At 26.8% G+C, this 15098-nt stretch overlaps 1 long non-coding RNA gene across 2 annotated transcripts in view; it reads right to left on the bottom strand.

Moving 5' to 3' along the window:
- Nucleotides 1-487: 487 nt before the first annotated feature.
- Nucleotides 488-15098, bottom strand: part of LOC129971980 (uncharacterized) — a 40026-nt gene continuing 25415 nt past the window's right edge. Inside the window, exons 2-3 of one of the 2 annotated variants that reach the window (XR_008784828.1) lie at nt 1677-1875; nt 488-629 (exon numbers count right to left, since the gene is read on the bottom strand). This is a non-coding gene — a long non-coding RNA (uncharacterized LOC129971980). Of the gene's footprint in view, nt 630-1464; nt 1876-15098 lie in introns of those variants that run through there. The other variant, XR_008784827.1, reaches the window with a different exon arrangement.

A 15098-nucleotide genomic window follows, 5' to 3' on the forward strand; every position in this document is an offset into this window, starting at 1 on the left:
GGTTCTTCGGTGGAATCGGACCTTGAACCTGAAGCCCTCCGGTTCCGAAGCCGAGACCTTACCACCAGGCCACCGCGACCCCCTATATTTTTCAGAAGAGTTATTATTTGGTATGTATTAGAAGGTTTACAATGAATAAACATGGAAGTCACTTTCTTATAAGATTTAACAAGAAAATTATGTCTTAGCTAAAATGAAGAAAAATTTAATTGGAAGTGTTTACTAGTATCACCAAAAATCAATCAATTCAAATAAAATCTATATTAATTGAATTATTTCCATCAAAAATATCTTGATTTTATCGTCCAATTCCTTGATTTTATACTTAAAAATTAATTCTGCTGAATTTTAAGACATTTAATTTTTATACTGCGACTTTTAACAAAATTTTTGAAAAAAAAAAAAAAATGGTGTCCTGGTGGAAAATTTTTGAGTATAGTAATGAACGAATTCTTGAGTTCACTTCAAATTTGGCATTTAATTCACTATAAATATGAGTGAATTTAAAATGTCTTTTAAATTCACTCATATTAAGTCATTCGTTTGAAATAAAATTTTGAAATATGAGAGGTTGAATATCGCACGCTTCTCCTCTTCGCACTACTGCATGCAACCGCAAGCGAAAATCCCTATAAATAAAATGGATTTTTATTTAGAGGCGGTTGCAAATAATATAAATTTTTATCAGCTTATTATAATCATTTCTTGCTTATTAATATTTTGCACTTTTAATTTAATTCCTTTTAAATTGATTGCCATCATGGCAGTTTCATATTATGCTTATTTTTGTTTAAGCTGTATCATTTTTAATTAAATGCATTTATTTGAATATAACCGATCCTTATTTATTTTTCATTTCTGATAACAAATAACTTTTTGTTAAAACTGAATTAAACTGGCTACTAGTGTGTATATATATATATAATAATAATAATAATAATAATAATAATAATAATCTTGAATTGGCTCTAGGGAAACATCCATTTTATCCCTGCAGTTGACTATCAATAATTTATTTTTGTCTTAGCATCCGAAAATCATTAAAGCATATACTAATCCGGTTTGAATGAATTGATTTTGATATTATGCAAGAAAACTGGAAAATGTCTAAAGACATAGGGCAAGAAAAAGAGTGCATTTGAATATCAAATAATCGGAATACATATTATTAGTGATATATAATATTTACTCATTTCATTAAGGTTTTAAGAGAAATTCTTCAGCTCATAAACGTAAGATTGGAGCTTTGGGATTCATTTCCACCGAAGGTGTTTCTAACTTTTTATTGGGTTGGTGAAAATAAGACTAGTCACTGTTAATTTAAATACATATTTGCGTAGCTTTGATGAAGGTTTTAATAATGTTATGTTACGCGCACCATCTGTGTTAAATAAAAAATATGGTCTTCGAAAAGTGTTGTTAAAGTAATAAATCAACAAAATAATTTTAAAAAATGCATGAATATCTTCTTTCAAACAAATATCTATTTTTTTAATGCTCATATCATCTGATACAATTTACATATGTTTATTTTGATTTATTTGCAAAAATATAAAATAAAATGATTTTTTTTCAATCTCAAAACCAAAGTGTTAATAAACATGCTGTCAAATACATCACTGAAATTTCCAGCCATTTGAAAAATATTTTCTGAGATCATTTTATTTTTTATTTACTTTTGTGTAAGTTGGTTTATCTCTTTTTCACTCGAGTGTCAGAATAAATGTCTGCATCATTTCCGTCATTGAAGGCACGGGCAAAATCCCTCGGATCTCTCAGGTATCTGTTTTCCGCGTAATTGCGGTCATCATCCAATCCTGGAGACCACAGGCTGTCCTCCTCAGCTAACATAGCTGTTACCAAAATGAGTAGAATCTAAAAAAGAAAAAGAAAAAAAAATATCAATTCCCCCAGTCTGGCTACTGACAACTGGTCGTTAGAAATAAATGACGCAGTTTATGGTCTTATTTGCAATTCTTTTACCGTGTTTAAGCATCAGTGAATGGCGCCTATTTCGAAATATGCTTTATATAAAGAGTGCAAAAATATTTTTATGGCTCTCATATTCTTCTTTTAATGAAAAAGTGTTTGCAAGCGTGATCCTTTATTTTTACTTTTCTATATACTGATATATACATAAAAAGTTTTATTTGGTTGCAAAAATTGTAAGGGATTTATAAATAAAAAATCCATGAAGATCATTTATTAGCAAATACATAAAATGATGATACATTCAGAAATTTGGTAAACATTGTTAATAATATGAATAAAACTTTAAAGTCCTTCGTATTTATAGCATATAAATGTTTATTTGCAACAGAAAATGCCAGGTTTAAAGACTAAAATCTAAATTGTCAAAAGTAAAGGCTGATTGACAGATACATTAAACTAAGAATTTTTATAACTTTAGAATGATATTTTGTGGATGTAATATGGCAATATTCATCTTGTTGGAGTGTTAGAAAATTTTTAAAATTTTTAATATAAATTTTAAAAATAATCATAAATTTAAAAAAAAAAGAATATTATTTCAGTTAGAGTGTTGGAAATATTTTTAAATTTTGATATAAATTTTAAAAATAATTATAAATTTAAAAAACGAATAATTGTTTCATTTCATTTATACCTTGTAAAAAAGGAGAATTCTCTCATTTAAAACAAAATTTTTCATTACAATAATTGATGGAAATTTTATAACTTCTACTCATTATCACGTTTTTTTCTCTTTGAACAGCATTTTTTCTTGATTAAGACAGTTAAGATTTTCCATATTTATAGAGAATTGACCAAATGTTTGAAAATAAATTCAAATTAAATGCCTATTTTTGAGTTGATCATTCGGATTTTGAATTTTCATCAAACATTTAAAAATGGCCAATTTCAGAGTGATTCATTTTCTTTAATTGGAACAGAAGATATTGCTACGCAAAATATTACCTCTTTAGGTTCATTAAATATGCAGCCTATGCAAGCCAAATAAGAAAGAATGAAACTTTAAATTATTATAATCATGTTTGTTGGGAGTGAAATTAATATTGTTAAATTATAGTGCTAAATAAGAAATTCACTTCAAATTTAAATTATTTTTTGAAATATTCACTATTTGTAATTAAAAATGCAATTCTTATTATTTAGTAACGAGCAAAAACAAATTACTTTTCAAAAGCAAAATTTCCGTGCAAGTTGGAACTCAAAAGAGCCTTTATAATTGCTGGTATATGCAAAATATTCTGTGTGTGCATGTATTTTTTAGAACTGCATTCTTTCTAGTCTACATAATTTTTAAATGTCAGGTATGTCAAATAATTTTTAAAAGCATTTTGTTATGTCTTCTTTGCAAAGAAATGAAATCAAAGGAAACTTTAGGAAATAGTTTTCTTTCTTTGTTTAATTACATGCTATGTTTATAATGCTTTTCTCAATTTGTATGTATTTATTTATCTGAGAGAAAACCTTATATAAAGCAAATTAAAGAAATTGACTAGATTTCTTTATATAAAAATGTTTTAGTGATGATTCATAAAGAAAAAGTAAATTCTGTTTTCGTTCGTCAAATGAATTTGAATGTACTCGCAAAGAAATAAAACTTTATAAACATTTGCTCAAAATAATAATATGCATTTATTTGCTTAAAATAATACTGCTAATAATAATATATAAAGAAACATACTTTTTTTACTATTTTTTAACACATTATGTTTTAATTTACAAGCATATACAAATTCTTATTATTTTATAAGAAATTAAACAATATAAAGCCCATTAAAAAATAAAAGAATTGGATTCAGACCTTTAGTTTTCCTGAACAATGGTAACCCTTTTTTCATAGATAAATTTAAAAAATTCTATTATATAAAAAATGAAGGATATACAGTGACTACATAGTAAATATTTATGGATTATTATCACTACTACACGATTTATAAAATCTGATTGAGGAATCTGATTATAATATGGAAAAAATAAATACATGTAAAACTATTTTATGTGCTCTCCTTCAAATGTTATGAGACAAATCAGTATGAAGCAGATTTCCTACGAAATATGCTGAAAATATTAAACCAGATATTTTCGAATAGAGTAAATCTAATTTCAACTTAAATGAGAATAATTTCAATTTATTCTAACCTTCCTCTGCAGGTTTTTGGCTTAAAGAATTATCTAATTATACCTGAAAAACATGAAATTAAAACTGTTTTTTTTTCCTGTGTTGTCATGATAAATAGGAGTCCTTGGATCTTCATCTAAAATCTCATTAACAGCAAACTTCTAATTTCATCTATCATTTCATTTTCAAACTTCAATCATTTATCGAAAAGTCTTCTACTTTTAGTTCCAGTTAGTTTTCATTTTTAAGTATATATTTTATTTCTCCTTAGAATAGCGATATAAAATTGATGGACAGTTTTATATTTCTTCAATGAATTTTAACAATTTTATAAATCCCTAATATACGTTAATGCGAAAACAAAACAAGAAAAAAATGTCTATGGATAATGCTAATCCAATCATTTGCATTAAATAAAGATCGCTGTAGTTCAAAATAATTTAGAAAAAAGTAATTTCATGGTACATTGTAATCTAAATGTTTGTAACATTAAGACCATACGTACCATAATCATATCGTCGTATATTTTGAATTCTAAGATTATAACGAATAGCAAACTTTCTTTATTTATTTCGATATTTTATCACTTATGAAACTTGTTTAAAAATATATTGTTGAGTTAATGTTTGCTTTCCCATGTAGTAAAGATTTACGGAATGTAGTCATTATTTTCAAAATATTGACTACATCCTGCTGTGCAATAAACATTATTTCAGTGTTTGATATATTTGATGCAAATGACTGGTACTAATACAATACTTTCCACCAATTGAACATCATCTTACAACTGGAAATAATTAAGAAAAGTGCTCGGAAAAAAAGGAATAACTTGAAGCATTAAGTTTACTTTGCATTAACAACACCGTAATTGCACAGTCGTACATTTTCAACTCCAAGACTATCTCGGATCTCAAACTTCTTTTACTTATTTCAGAATTTCAGTGCTTAGGAAACTCATTTAAAGACGCATTACTGAATTAACTATTGCTTTTCGATTCAATTGAGATCATATTTTTACTCGATGCAAATTAATGACGATATTCTGCTGTATAATAAACAGTATTTTAGTTTCGTTAAATTGTTGAAAATATCATCAAATGTGCCCAGTATTATAAACATAAAGCTTCAAGGCAAATTTAGTTACTCTGATGATAGAGTATTTGAAAACTGCAAACGGTCCATTAAAATGATTCATCCGTTTGTTTTATTTCTAGATGATATGGTGCGAGAGAGCTAATTAAAATATTTTTGTAAAATTTTGAAAGGATTTTACCAGAATTTCTGGAGATATTTATTTATTTTATAGTAAATCTTCAAGCTGAGCTGGAAGAAACAATGATAATCAATCGATAATTCTGATATGAATTGCTGAATTAGGACCTTAAATATTGATCAATTTACGAATAAAGTTTAAATATACTAATATTTTTTTATTAAAAGTTGCATTTGACATATATTCTTCGATTGGTGCGTTTGATTATATCAAAAGATATTCCTCAATGCAGGATTATTATGCATACTTATATATTTGTAAAAATATATTCTATTCAGATAAAATAACACCTCGAATTTTGATATTTATAACGAGTCTTTCATTGTGAACATTCTCCATTTTCTTAAACTCTCAAAGCATATGAAAATTACGTAACTACTTCATCTGTTTTTAATAGAAAATTGAAACTTTTTTGCTGTTTTTGCTGATTTTCTGTTGAACAGCAATAAACTGGAATTTTACAGACAAAGTAAAGATGATATATACTGGATTTGAACACTCTTGCTGAATATATATGTGTACTATTCTCAATCAGGAAACATAAGCGCATTGGTAAAATACGAATACTGTACTGTATCTATGGAAACATCACGAGGCGAATTGAAATTTCACCTACATAAATTTATGAAAATGGAAAATCTGCATAATCCACAAAATTCAAAATCCAAATACCTCCAGATATACATGAATAAAAGGACAAGACTTTCCAAGTACATTATAGATTCAATGCATTTATTGAATTTTTGATCGATATTTTGAAATATTCATTTGCTACATGTAGATTCAATTTGAGACGAGTTAATGGAAAATATATACCCTGTACTTGAGAGTAATTATACAGCATGAACATATCAAGCTGCATTTGAATGTGTGCTTCATTTTGGAGTAAATAGTGTTTATTATAAAAAAAAATTATTATAAAAATTCAAAAGCTTAAGAATAAGATTTATTTATAATTGGATTTCGAGTTTTTTAGAAATAATTAAAGTCTGAAAAAAAAAAGAAAAAATTATTATATCAAAAAGCAAATTTTTCAAAAAAGAAATTTGCCTTTTCTTTAATGTAATTAAACATTTTCCAGTAGTAAATTAATTGCTGAAAGTATTTAAAAAAATTTATCTTAAAAATTAAAAAGTCAGAACTATTTAAACTTTATATTTTTGTAATATATATTTAAAAAAGCCAATTCATTAATATTTTTAATCTTACCGATAAAATATTTTCCTTTAGTTTCAATCGCATTAATTTGAAATCCTGTACCTTTATTTTGTGTTAACTGTAAGGTACTGGTTAATATCGAAAATCAAACGGCTCAAAATAGTAAAACAATATTGCATACCAAATTTTGATGTATAATTATTAAGTGAATAATAAAAACGAATTCTTGTGATATAAAAGTTAAACGAACAAATGATTTTATTTGCATATTTACTCATTTTCAAATGTTCCCTTTCCTCAATAATAATACAAACAAAATTTGTATTCAATATAGAAATTATAGTAAAATTCTGGAAAAAAATGACCAATTTTTTAATGTTATGACGAGTTTTTAATCCAAAATTGAAATTTTTGTGAAAGGGATTATATTTCCAAATATTTAATTCCCAAATTATGTATTATTTGGATATATTATCAAAAAAAACAAAACACTTTAACTATTTACTGTAAAATGTAAGTTAGTTTACTTTAAAAATGAGATAATGCTTTGTAAAGAAATGAAAAAGTTTTAATTCTCTTTCACTATGATTTTAAACACTGAGAAGCTAAAAATACAGTTCCGAAATACTTCAGTTTACATGGAATCATTTTAAAGTTCATAAATAACAAAACAAATAAAACTCTGTTTCTTGTATTCGATAAATTTATTTATTTCACTCTTTTCTCACTCTAAAAAGCAAAAAATAAGAGCGAAAATGTCTTTAACTTACAGGAAATCCCTGTACTTACCATTTAAATTCCGAGTGTTAGTATACATTTCGCTAAGCAATATTATCATACCTTTCTAGACGGTAGCAAAACAAAGAACTCAGTACCTCTTGAAACATCGAAAATGCAGCTTTTAAAGTAACTGATGAAATTTTTATGTTCGTGAATATATACATTTAAATTGCATTCTCCATCTTTGTTTGGAGCAAAAGCGACGATTTATCACCGACCCAAAACGCTTTTAGTGTGAGCGCGCAGTAGAAATAAAAATAACTGTGCTGGGTTCCTTTCACGAAATAGTTTACAATTTATGCAGTGAAGAATCATGAATGAAATAGATACCAGCTGTAGAGGTAGAAGATTTAACAAGTACCAGAGAGCTAATGCAAGTATGCAAGTAAAACTATAAACTGTAGTTTAACGTATTTTTAAGTGTATTGTCTTGTTCTGGACATGATTAATTCCATTTTGCTTAACGTCAATCTTATCAAAAATATTAATAAAAATTGTTTTAGTACAGCAACACGAAATTGTATGTAATGAAATATTGTATACAATTTCGTGTAATGAAATATTTTCCGATAGTAAAGTCCTACTTCCTCTCTTTTCTCCGATGGTCAAAGCCCAGTAGCTAACGCATAAAGCTGAGATAGAAGCTTAATAATGTAGTCATAAAGTAAAGTTTTACACGCCAATAAAACGCTTTCAAAGATGGTGAAGAGTTTATCGATTCTTGTTACAAACAGTTTGAGAAATTTTTGAGCTCTTTTGGAATTGTTTCATAATACTTGTAGGAGTCATATAATTTTATTCAGGGGAAATCTGATTTATTGAATCTACATTTAAAACATTAAAATGTTGAATTTTCTGAAAATAAATTTTAATATAATTCATATTTAATATTTGAATGTCATAAAATGTTCATTAAAAATCCATTATGGTGGCTTACAGTATAAATTCTAATTGAGAAAACAATCGTCGTATTCTTGAATAATTAGGAAACTTTATAATAAATAATATATTCATATCCTCTTTTAATCCTAAATCCTTTTTAAGATTTAATCTGATTTTCATCGATAAGGCAGATTTTACTTGTCCATTTACATAAAGAGGAATACTTCATTTAAAAAAAAAACATAAACGAAATGCATTATTGTATCATTTTTTAGTCAATTTCATTTTAGTTCGAGTTTTATAAAGTAATATTTAATTGATTCAATGAGACAGCTTGCAGTTGAAAATATTCTTAAATATTGAGAATACAACGAATTTAATCCATAAAATATATATTTTTTAATTAATTTCATACTGAATAGTTCAAAGTTATAAAATATATTTATGAATGTTATTTCAATGTTTGTAACTATAGTTTTTTTAAATAGCTTCTTTTAAAAAGCTTTATGCTTTAACGTATGCCTGCATCATATTTTTAGATGCTGAATCCTTTTGAAATGGGGAACGAAAATAAAACCTTTTCAAATGATTCAGCGAAAGATATAATAGTTTATCAGCAGTTTTCCATTTAAAAAGTTTGTTATATATAAACTCTGTGAGACACATTCTCTCAACTATCAAGAGAATGTGAGAAAAATTGAAGAAACTTGTTCTCCAAGATAAATAATCTGATCCCGAAGAGGTCAGAAAAATTTGTGCCAAGGGTAAACCAATCTATCTTAACTGGCATAGAAGAAATCAGGCTCCAGGCATCAGAGCAAATTAAAGAAGAATTTATGAACTTTGACGTCGTTCTGAAATGCTTCTTTCGTCTCAGGTGTCAAAGAATGCATTCATATGCATCCATAATGTATCCATCCATCCATTGCTTCGTCCCTTGAAACAATACGATGTTGGGAAAAAAACTTTCCAATTAATATTGCATTAAATTTTGATGAGACAGACAAATTTACGTAGCTTTATTGTCCTATTAGAAAAGTCATTGTTTCCTAATCAGTAATCCTAATCCTTCCGATAGGCATATTTTTTGTGCACAATTTTCAGTATACCTGGAGTTCAGAGAAGTACCCCAATGAAGATGTTGAGTTTTTTACAGTCCTCGTATGAATGTGACGATCGATTCGATTCCGACCTTCGAATAGCATACGCTGTTATCTGTGAATAAGGTTTGGTCACCTTAATCTTTGCTCATTTTGTATATCTACTCTGCCTGGTTCAAAGTCCTTACAAGACAACTTCCCCTGTTTTCCTGTTAGTACACCTGTTAGCTGGTGATGAATTTCAGTTGGATATTATTACACTTTGAACTTTAATCGCTGGCCATGAATTTTTCAATGATATAATTTCTAACATAGGGCTAAAACAACTACTTTCATCTATAGTTGATGTTTGAAAGCTGTGATCGTCTATTCTGTTCTGATCAAACATGGAAACACGAGGTTTTGTGCTCATCTGGAATTTGTGCATTTGTGGAAGTTCTTATTAACTTATATTTGAGACCAACTACTTTTATCTGCGCCAGTTTGTAATTCTGGGTATGGTGTAACCTGTAGTGGGCCAAAAGGCAAAAGTACGGGATAACATATATTTGCTTTTTTTATTAGTGGAGATAAAGCAATTTGTTGACAAATTTATTTTATGTTCTCAATCATAAATTTTGTTTCGAATCAATTAATTGATTGAAAAGAATTAATAGGTCGAAAAATATTATGCATTTTGGGACAGCCTCTCAAATTAAACATAAACATAAAATGTAATTCATGTCACAGAAAATCACTGGATAAATTTCAATGCTATAGTTTTATTAAATTAGTAACTAAAAATAAGAGCATATTTTTAGTAGGAACTCCTAAAATTTTACTTAATAGAAATTTTATTTACAATACTATAACAAAACCCATGAAATGGTAGCATATATATATTCAAGATTCAGTTCAAAGTTTTCAGTTTACCTTAGTTTTATCTTAAATATAATAAGATGTAACTACATGTTTTAAAAGTAAATTTAGAAAATTTGGGACAACATTAAAACAATCATAATATTAAGTTTTTGAATGCTCTGATTTACCTATATAAAACTGCCAAGTGAATGATTTAATTCAGTTTTCCTAAATGGAATTGGTAATACACTAATGGATCACGAATAAATTTTTTATACATTGACTATGTATCTTTTTAAATTTAGCAAAAATTTAATGAGGGTTTAAATTTTTAAAACATTTATGTGCGAAAGAACAAATCACTGCAAAAAAGCAACTAGAATCAGTTCAGACTTCACATACCTATTCATAAATTATCTTTCGCTACTAGAATTTAATTCAGCTTGTATAGCATTAATTTCGAAGTGATTCGTTATTATTTGATACTATATGATTTTTCTTGACAGAAGGTTCTTTTTTGGCATAATGAAACCTTTTTCAAAATGAATATGTTTTCTATAGAAACATTAAATGAGAATGGAGAAAAAGGTAGCTATAGAGTCTGAAAAATAGGTCACAATATTTAAACATTTATTTAATTTAAATGACAAATTTATATTTTCCAAATGAATATAACAAAGGTACCTATTTGCCTGCTCTTTCATCTACAATTCCATTCATTGCCAGTAAATACTCATTAATTGCGAAGGGAGAAATAACGTTTTGATTTATCCCTTTGATTGATAATTCCGGCAATTAATTCGCATCACTAAATACCCCGAGTCGTATCTTTTCGAAATTCCTAATGCCACTATCCGTCGTTATTCATTCACCTTCCTTTTGATAGTAAAAGTCTTAGAGAAAACGGACCGAAGTGGTAAACATTCCTATTTAGTTAAGCTTTCAACCTTTAACATAAGCCCAGGACATTTTTAAAAGGAGCAACGGAGAGATAAGGGCATTCTTAATATTGGCTTAAACCGTGTCCTCTTTCAGAATATTCAGAAATGTAATTCGTCTTAGTTTATTTAATCTTAGATGCAATTCAACACAGAGAATAAATAATTGCCATGAAAAGTGTGAAATATTGTCATTTGTGAGATTTGTTGTGAATTTTTTAGGATATTCTTATTTTAGTAATTAAAGAACCAAAGGATAGAAAATTTACAATAAAAGAAAAAAAAACCCACTATATTTTCCAGGCAGTTATGTAAACGAGATATGAGATTTTTGAGGAAGAATAATACACTTTATTACATTTACAAGAAATTTATAAAGGTTTTTCGTGCTTTGTATTACTATAAACATTAAAAAAAAAGGCTATTTGGTGTTCATCTCAAAAAAAAAAAAAAAAAAGGCTATTTGCATATATTTGGAAAGTTTCTCAACAAATACGAATTAGGTTTCTGCATAAAATTCTTCAACTTCAAACTTTCTGTTTGTTAACTATTCTTCTTAACTATTATTTGAAGTTTAAAAGCCTAATATATTCATTCTGTTTGTAAGATAAATATTCTAATTTCAGAAATCCCATACTCAAGGTAGCATTATTTGGAGAGGTGCCCATTTGAAAACCATTATAATTAGGCCTCCTGATTTCAGTAAATTTGCTGCTTAAGATTTTGACCCAGAGGAGCAAATTTACTCATCCAGCCCCCCATTTATCTAATTTTCAAATTTGGAACAACTTAATATGCGAACTTGGGAAAAGAAAAATAACATGACTTAAAAATTTTTGGAAATCCTTATCTTTATAATTTTTTGAAGTGTCGTCCGACTTTCTTATTGTTTCATTCTTTATATAATCTATCTATTCAGAATTTTGATTCCTTTCTATTAAATATGTAAAAATAAATTTAATTTAAAAGGTTAATTTAACAAAAATCAGGCTGTAAAAAATTTAACTCATTATTTAATTCTAGATTTCTTTCGAATCAGTTTTCAAAAATACTAAGTAATTTGAACTGAAAAAAAGTTTATAAAATCCTGAAAAGTCTTGAGACTCTTGTAATGGTGATTACCCATGCGGCTTGCTTGCAATAATCTAACCAAAAGTAGATTTCACTTTTATAATGAGGGATTAGTTAGAAGCAATCGGCCCTAAAAGATATAATATTGGCAATTGCACTTTATAATATAAACTCTCAAATACCCTTGTATTATTTCTACTGATATATTAGGAATATTAATTAGAAACACTGAATTGAAAAAAAAATTTCATTTTTTTTAGACTTTAATGTAAGATTTGATGCCTCATTATTTGCTTTACTTAGATGACGTTTTACAGCTTGATGGTTATATGAATAAAAGAGCGATTTTTTCATGAAAAATATTTAATGTAAAATATATTATTTTAATAATAAAGAAAAAATTTAACAATTTTTAATATCTTCTGATTTTAATTTTTAAATGGATTTGATACTTACAATAGCCAATAATCTTTTATCAAAAATTTCTTGATTCTTTAAATAAAAGTTTTTCAAGTTTTCTTTACCTGCATTTTTATATTAAATCCAATTTTATTCATCATAGTCCCTGAGATATACTTAAATTTCAGGGAATTTAATATTTTTGTAATATTTTGCACAATGCATTTTTCATTTTGAACAATGTATTTTTCATTTTAGACAAGATAAATTCCTTTAATCTAATAAAACTGCATGCGTGAAAGGCGCATTTATTTATGAGGTTTTAAATAATGAAATCATCATTATATTTTTACATTTAAAAGTGATTAATTTAATGGTTTTTCAATGATCGAGACAATGGATTTCATTCAATGTCCAATGATGTTTCAAAGAAATATTAACAGAAAATTGCCTCCTCTCTTTAAACACGCATGCGGAATTACTCGTTTAGTAAATTTTATGATCATTGTGTATTTTTCTTTTATTATTTAAATAATAGTATCTATTCTACCTAATCTGTTTCATGATTTTTACTGCGTTCTTAAGTTGAAGTTAGCGTTCCTGACAATAGTAAACTGTTTCTTGGGGGAAAAATATTCTTCTGTTTGTTTTTACTTCCTTATTAATACTATTCGGATATATATAAAAAAAAGAAAAACAAAACTTCTCAAAATTTGTAACATCAGATAAAAGCTTATGGATTTAGAAAATAATTGTAAGTAAAATGAAATTGATTTAACTACTTGCATTGGAAAGATGTGCCTCGCATATCGAAATGCTTTTGCCACAAAATCGTGGTTCAAGACTTTTGTATTTCGAATTCAACTTTTGTACATATTAGAACCTTAATTTCACATTTTTACTATAGGAAAATGGTTGACTTAACCACTTGCGCTAGCAAAAGATATTTGTTGTAAATCCCTGGAAATGCCTGGTATTCAGAATTATTTCGTTTGATTTAAGCCATTTTGTTGTCTTATTCATATTTCAAATATTTGTATTTATAAAATAACTCTATGCTCAGACTTTCATAATCTATTTCAAGTATAATGGAAGAATACTGAAATCACAATATGTCCTACAAAGCATATCTAAAGGTTGCTGTCGATTCTACAAATCTTTCATTTGTATAATTTATTTCAAAGATTGGACAAATAGCCGTGATTCAATCGAAATGGCTCTAGAAAGTAATTGCTGCATATTCGAAGAGACCATGCTTCATCTGTTCAATATGACGTCTAAGATTCATTCATCTTGCCAGGAAAATCAATTATATACGGCTGTGCAATTGATAAGGGTTAAAGAAATGGGGGGAAATGGAAAAATTGCTTTCAAGTGCATATAAAAAGCATATATAATATACTAGTGTGTGTGTCTTTCTCAAACATTTCTGGAATTTCGAAAAGCTTTAAAATATCATCTGTTTGCAATCTATGACTGTTCATAAAAATTTAGAACTTTCTAAGAAGCATAAGTACAGTATCCAAAATGATAATTATTACATAGTTTTTTTCTAAAACAGCTTCAATGTCCTTTTTTCATTAATATTATTGTAATTATTAATTATTTTTATATTTAAAACCAGGCAATTATTTTAAGACATCAAAATTTAATTATGAAAATATTTCAGAATATTAAAATTAAATAATTTTATTTATTAGCGATACTTACTTCATTAAAATATATAAATTCAATTATTTTCTAAATAGGACATTAGAGTAATATCAAAATTACTTAAATATATATATTAATCATAATATATTTAACCTATATAAATTTTAATTTAGGATATATATTTTAATTTAAAAAATGGTTTTATTTTCTTGAATATGGAATTGTTAATTCTTTGTACTGGCATTGTTTCATTTTGGCAGCTGTTTTTCCCCCTCCTTATCACAATAATCGTGTTAACTTTTTTTAATCCAAAGTTCAGGGTAAAATAATTTGAAAAACTGAAAACAAAAACAATAAACCTTGTATTTAGACTCAATAAATATAATATATACTTAAAATGAACTAAAATGAATCGCTAAGTCCTCAGTTTGGATGGAATCTATGCAATCCAAAAATGGAGTACATTTAATCCAAAAATGGAGTACATTTAATCCAAAAATGGAGTGATTTATCATCAAGAATTAACCAATAATTATTTTCTTTATTGAATTGCAACATTTAACGCAGTTTCATATTATTATTTTAGGAAATCCTAGAGATTCTAATTTCGAGACTGTTCTGTGGAGGAAAGAAAAAAAAGTTCCATGTTATTGCAATAAGAATTGTGAATATTTTGAATTGCAGTGCATAGGAGGAAAAAAAACTGCTACCGATTTTTTCAAAACCCTTATTTAAAAAAAAAGTGTGGAATTGTATGTAAAGGTAAGAAGAAAAATCCTATTTCTATCATGTCATTTTTTAAATATTTACAAAGCAAATTTTGATTGGATGATGATGAAAGCATTAATTTATCCCATGTATAATTTACAGTGCACTTTAATCTAAATTATTTAAAA

This window comes from Argiope bruennichi, chromosome 1 (genome assembly GCF_947563725.1).
Source record: "Argiope bruennichi chromosome 1, qqArgBrue1.1, whole genome shotgun sequence".
NCBI classification, from domain to species: domain Eukaryota; kingdom Metazoa; phylum Arthropoda; class Arachnida; order Araneae; family Araneidae; genus Argiope; species Argiope bruennichi.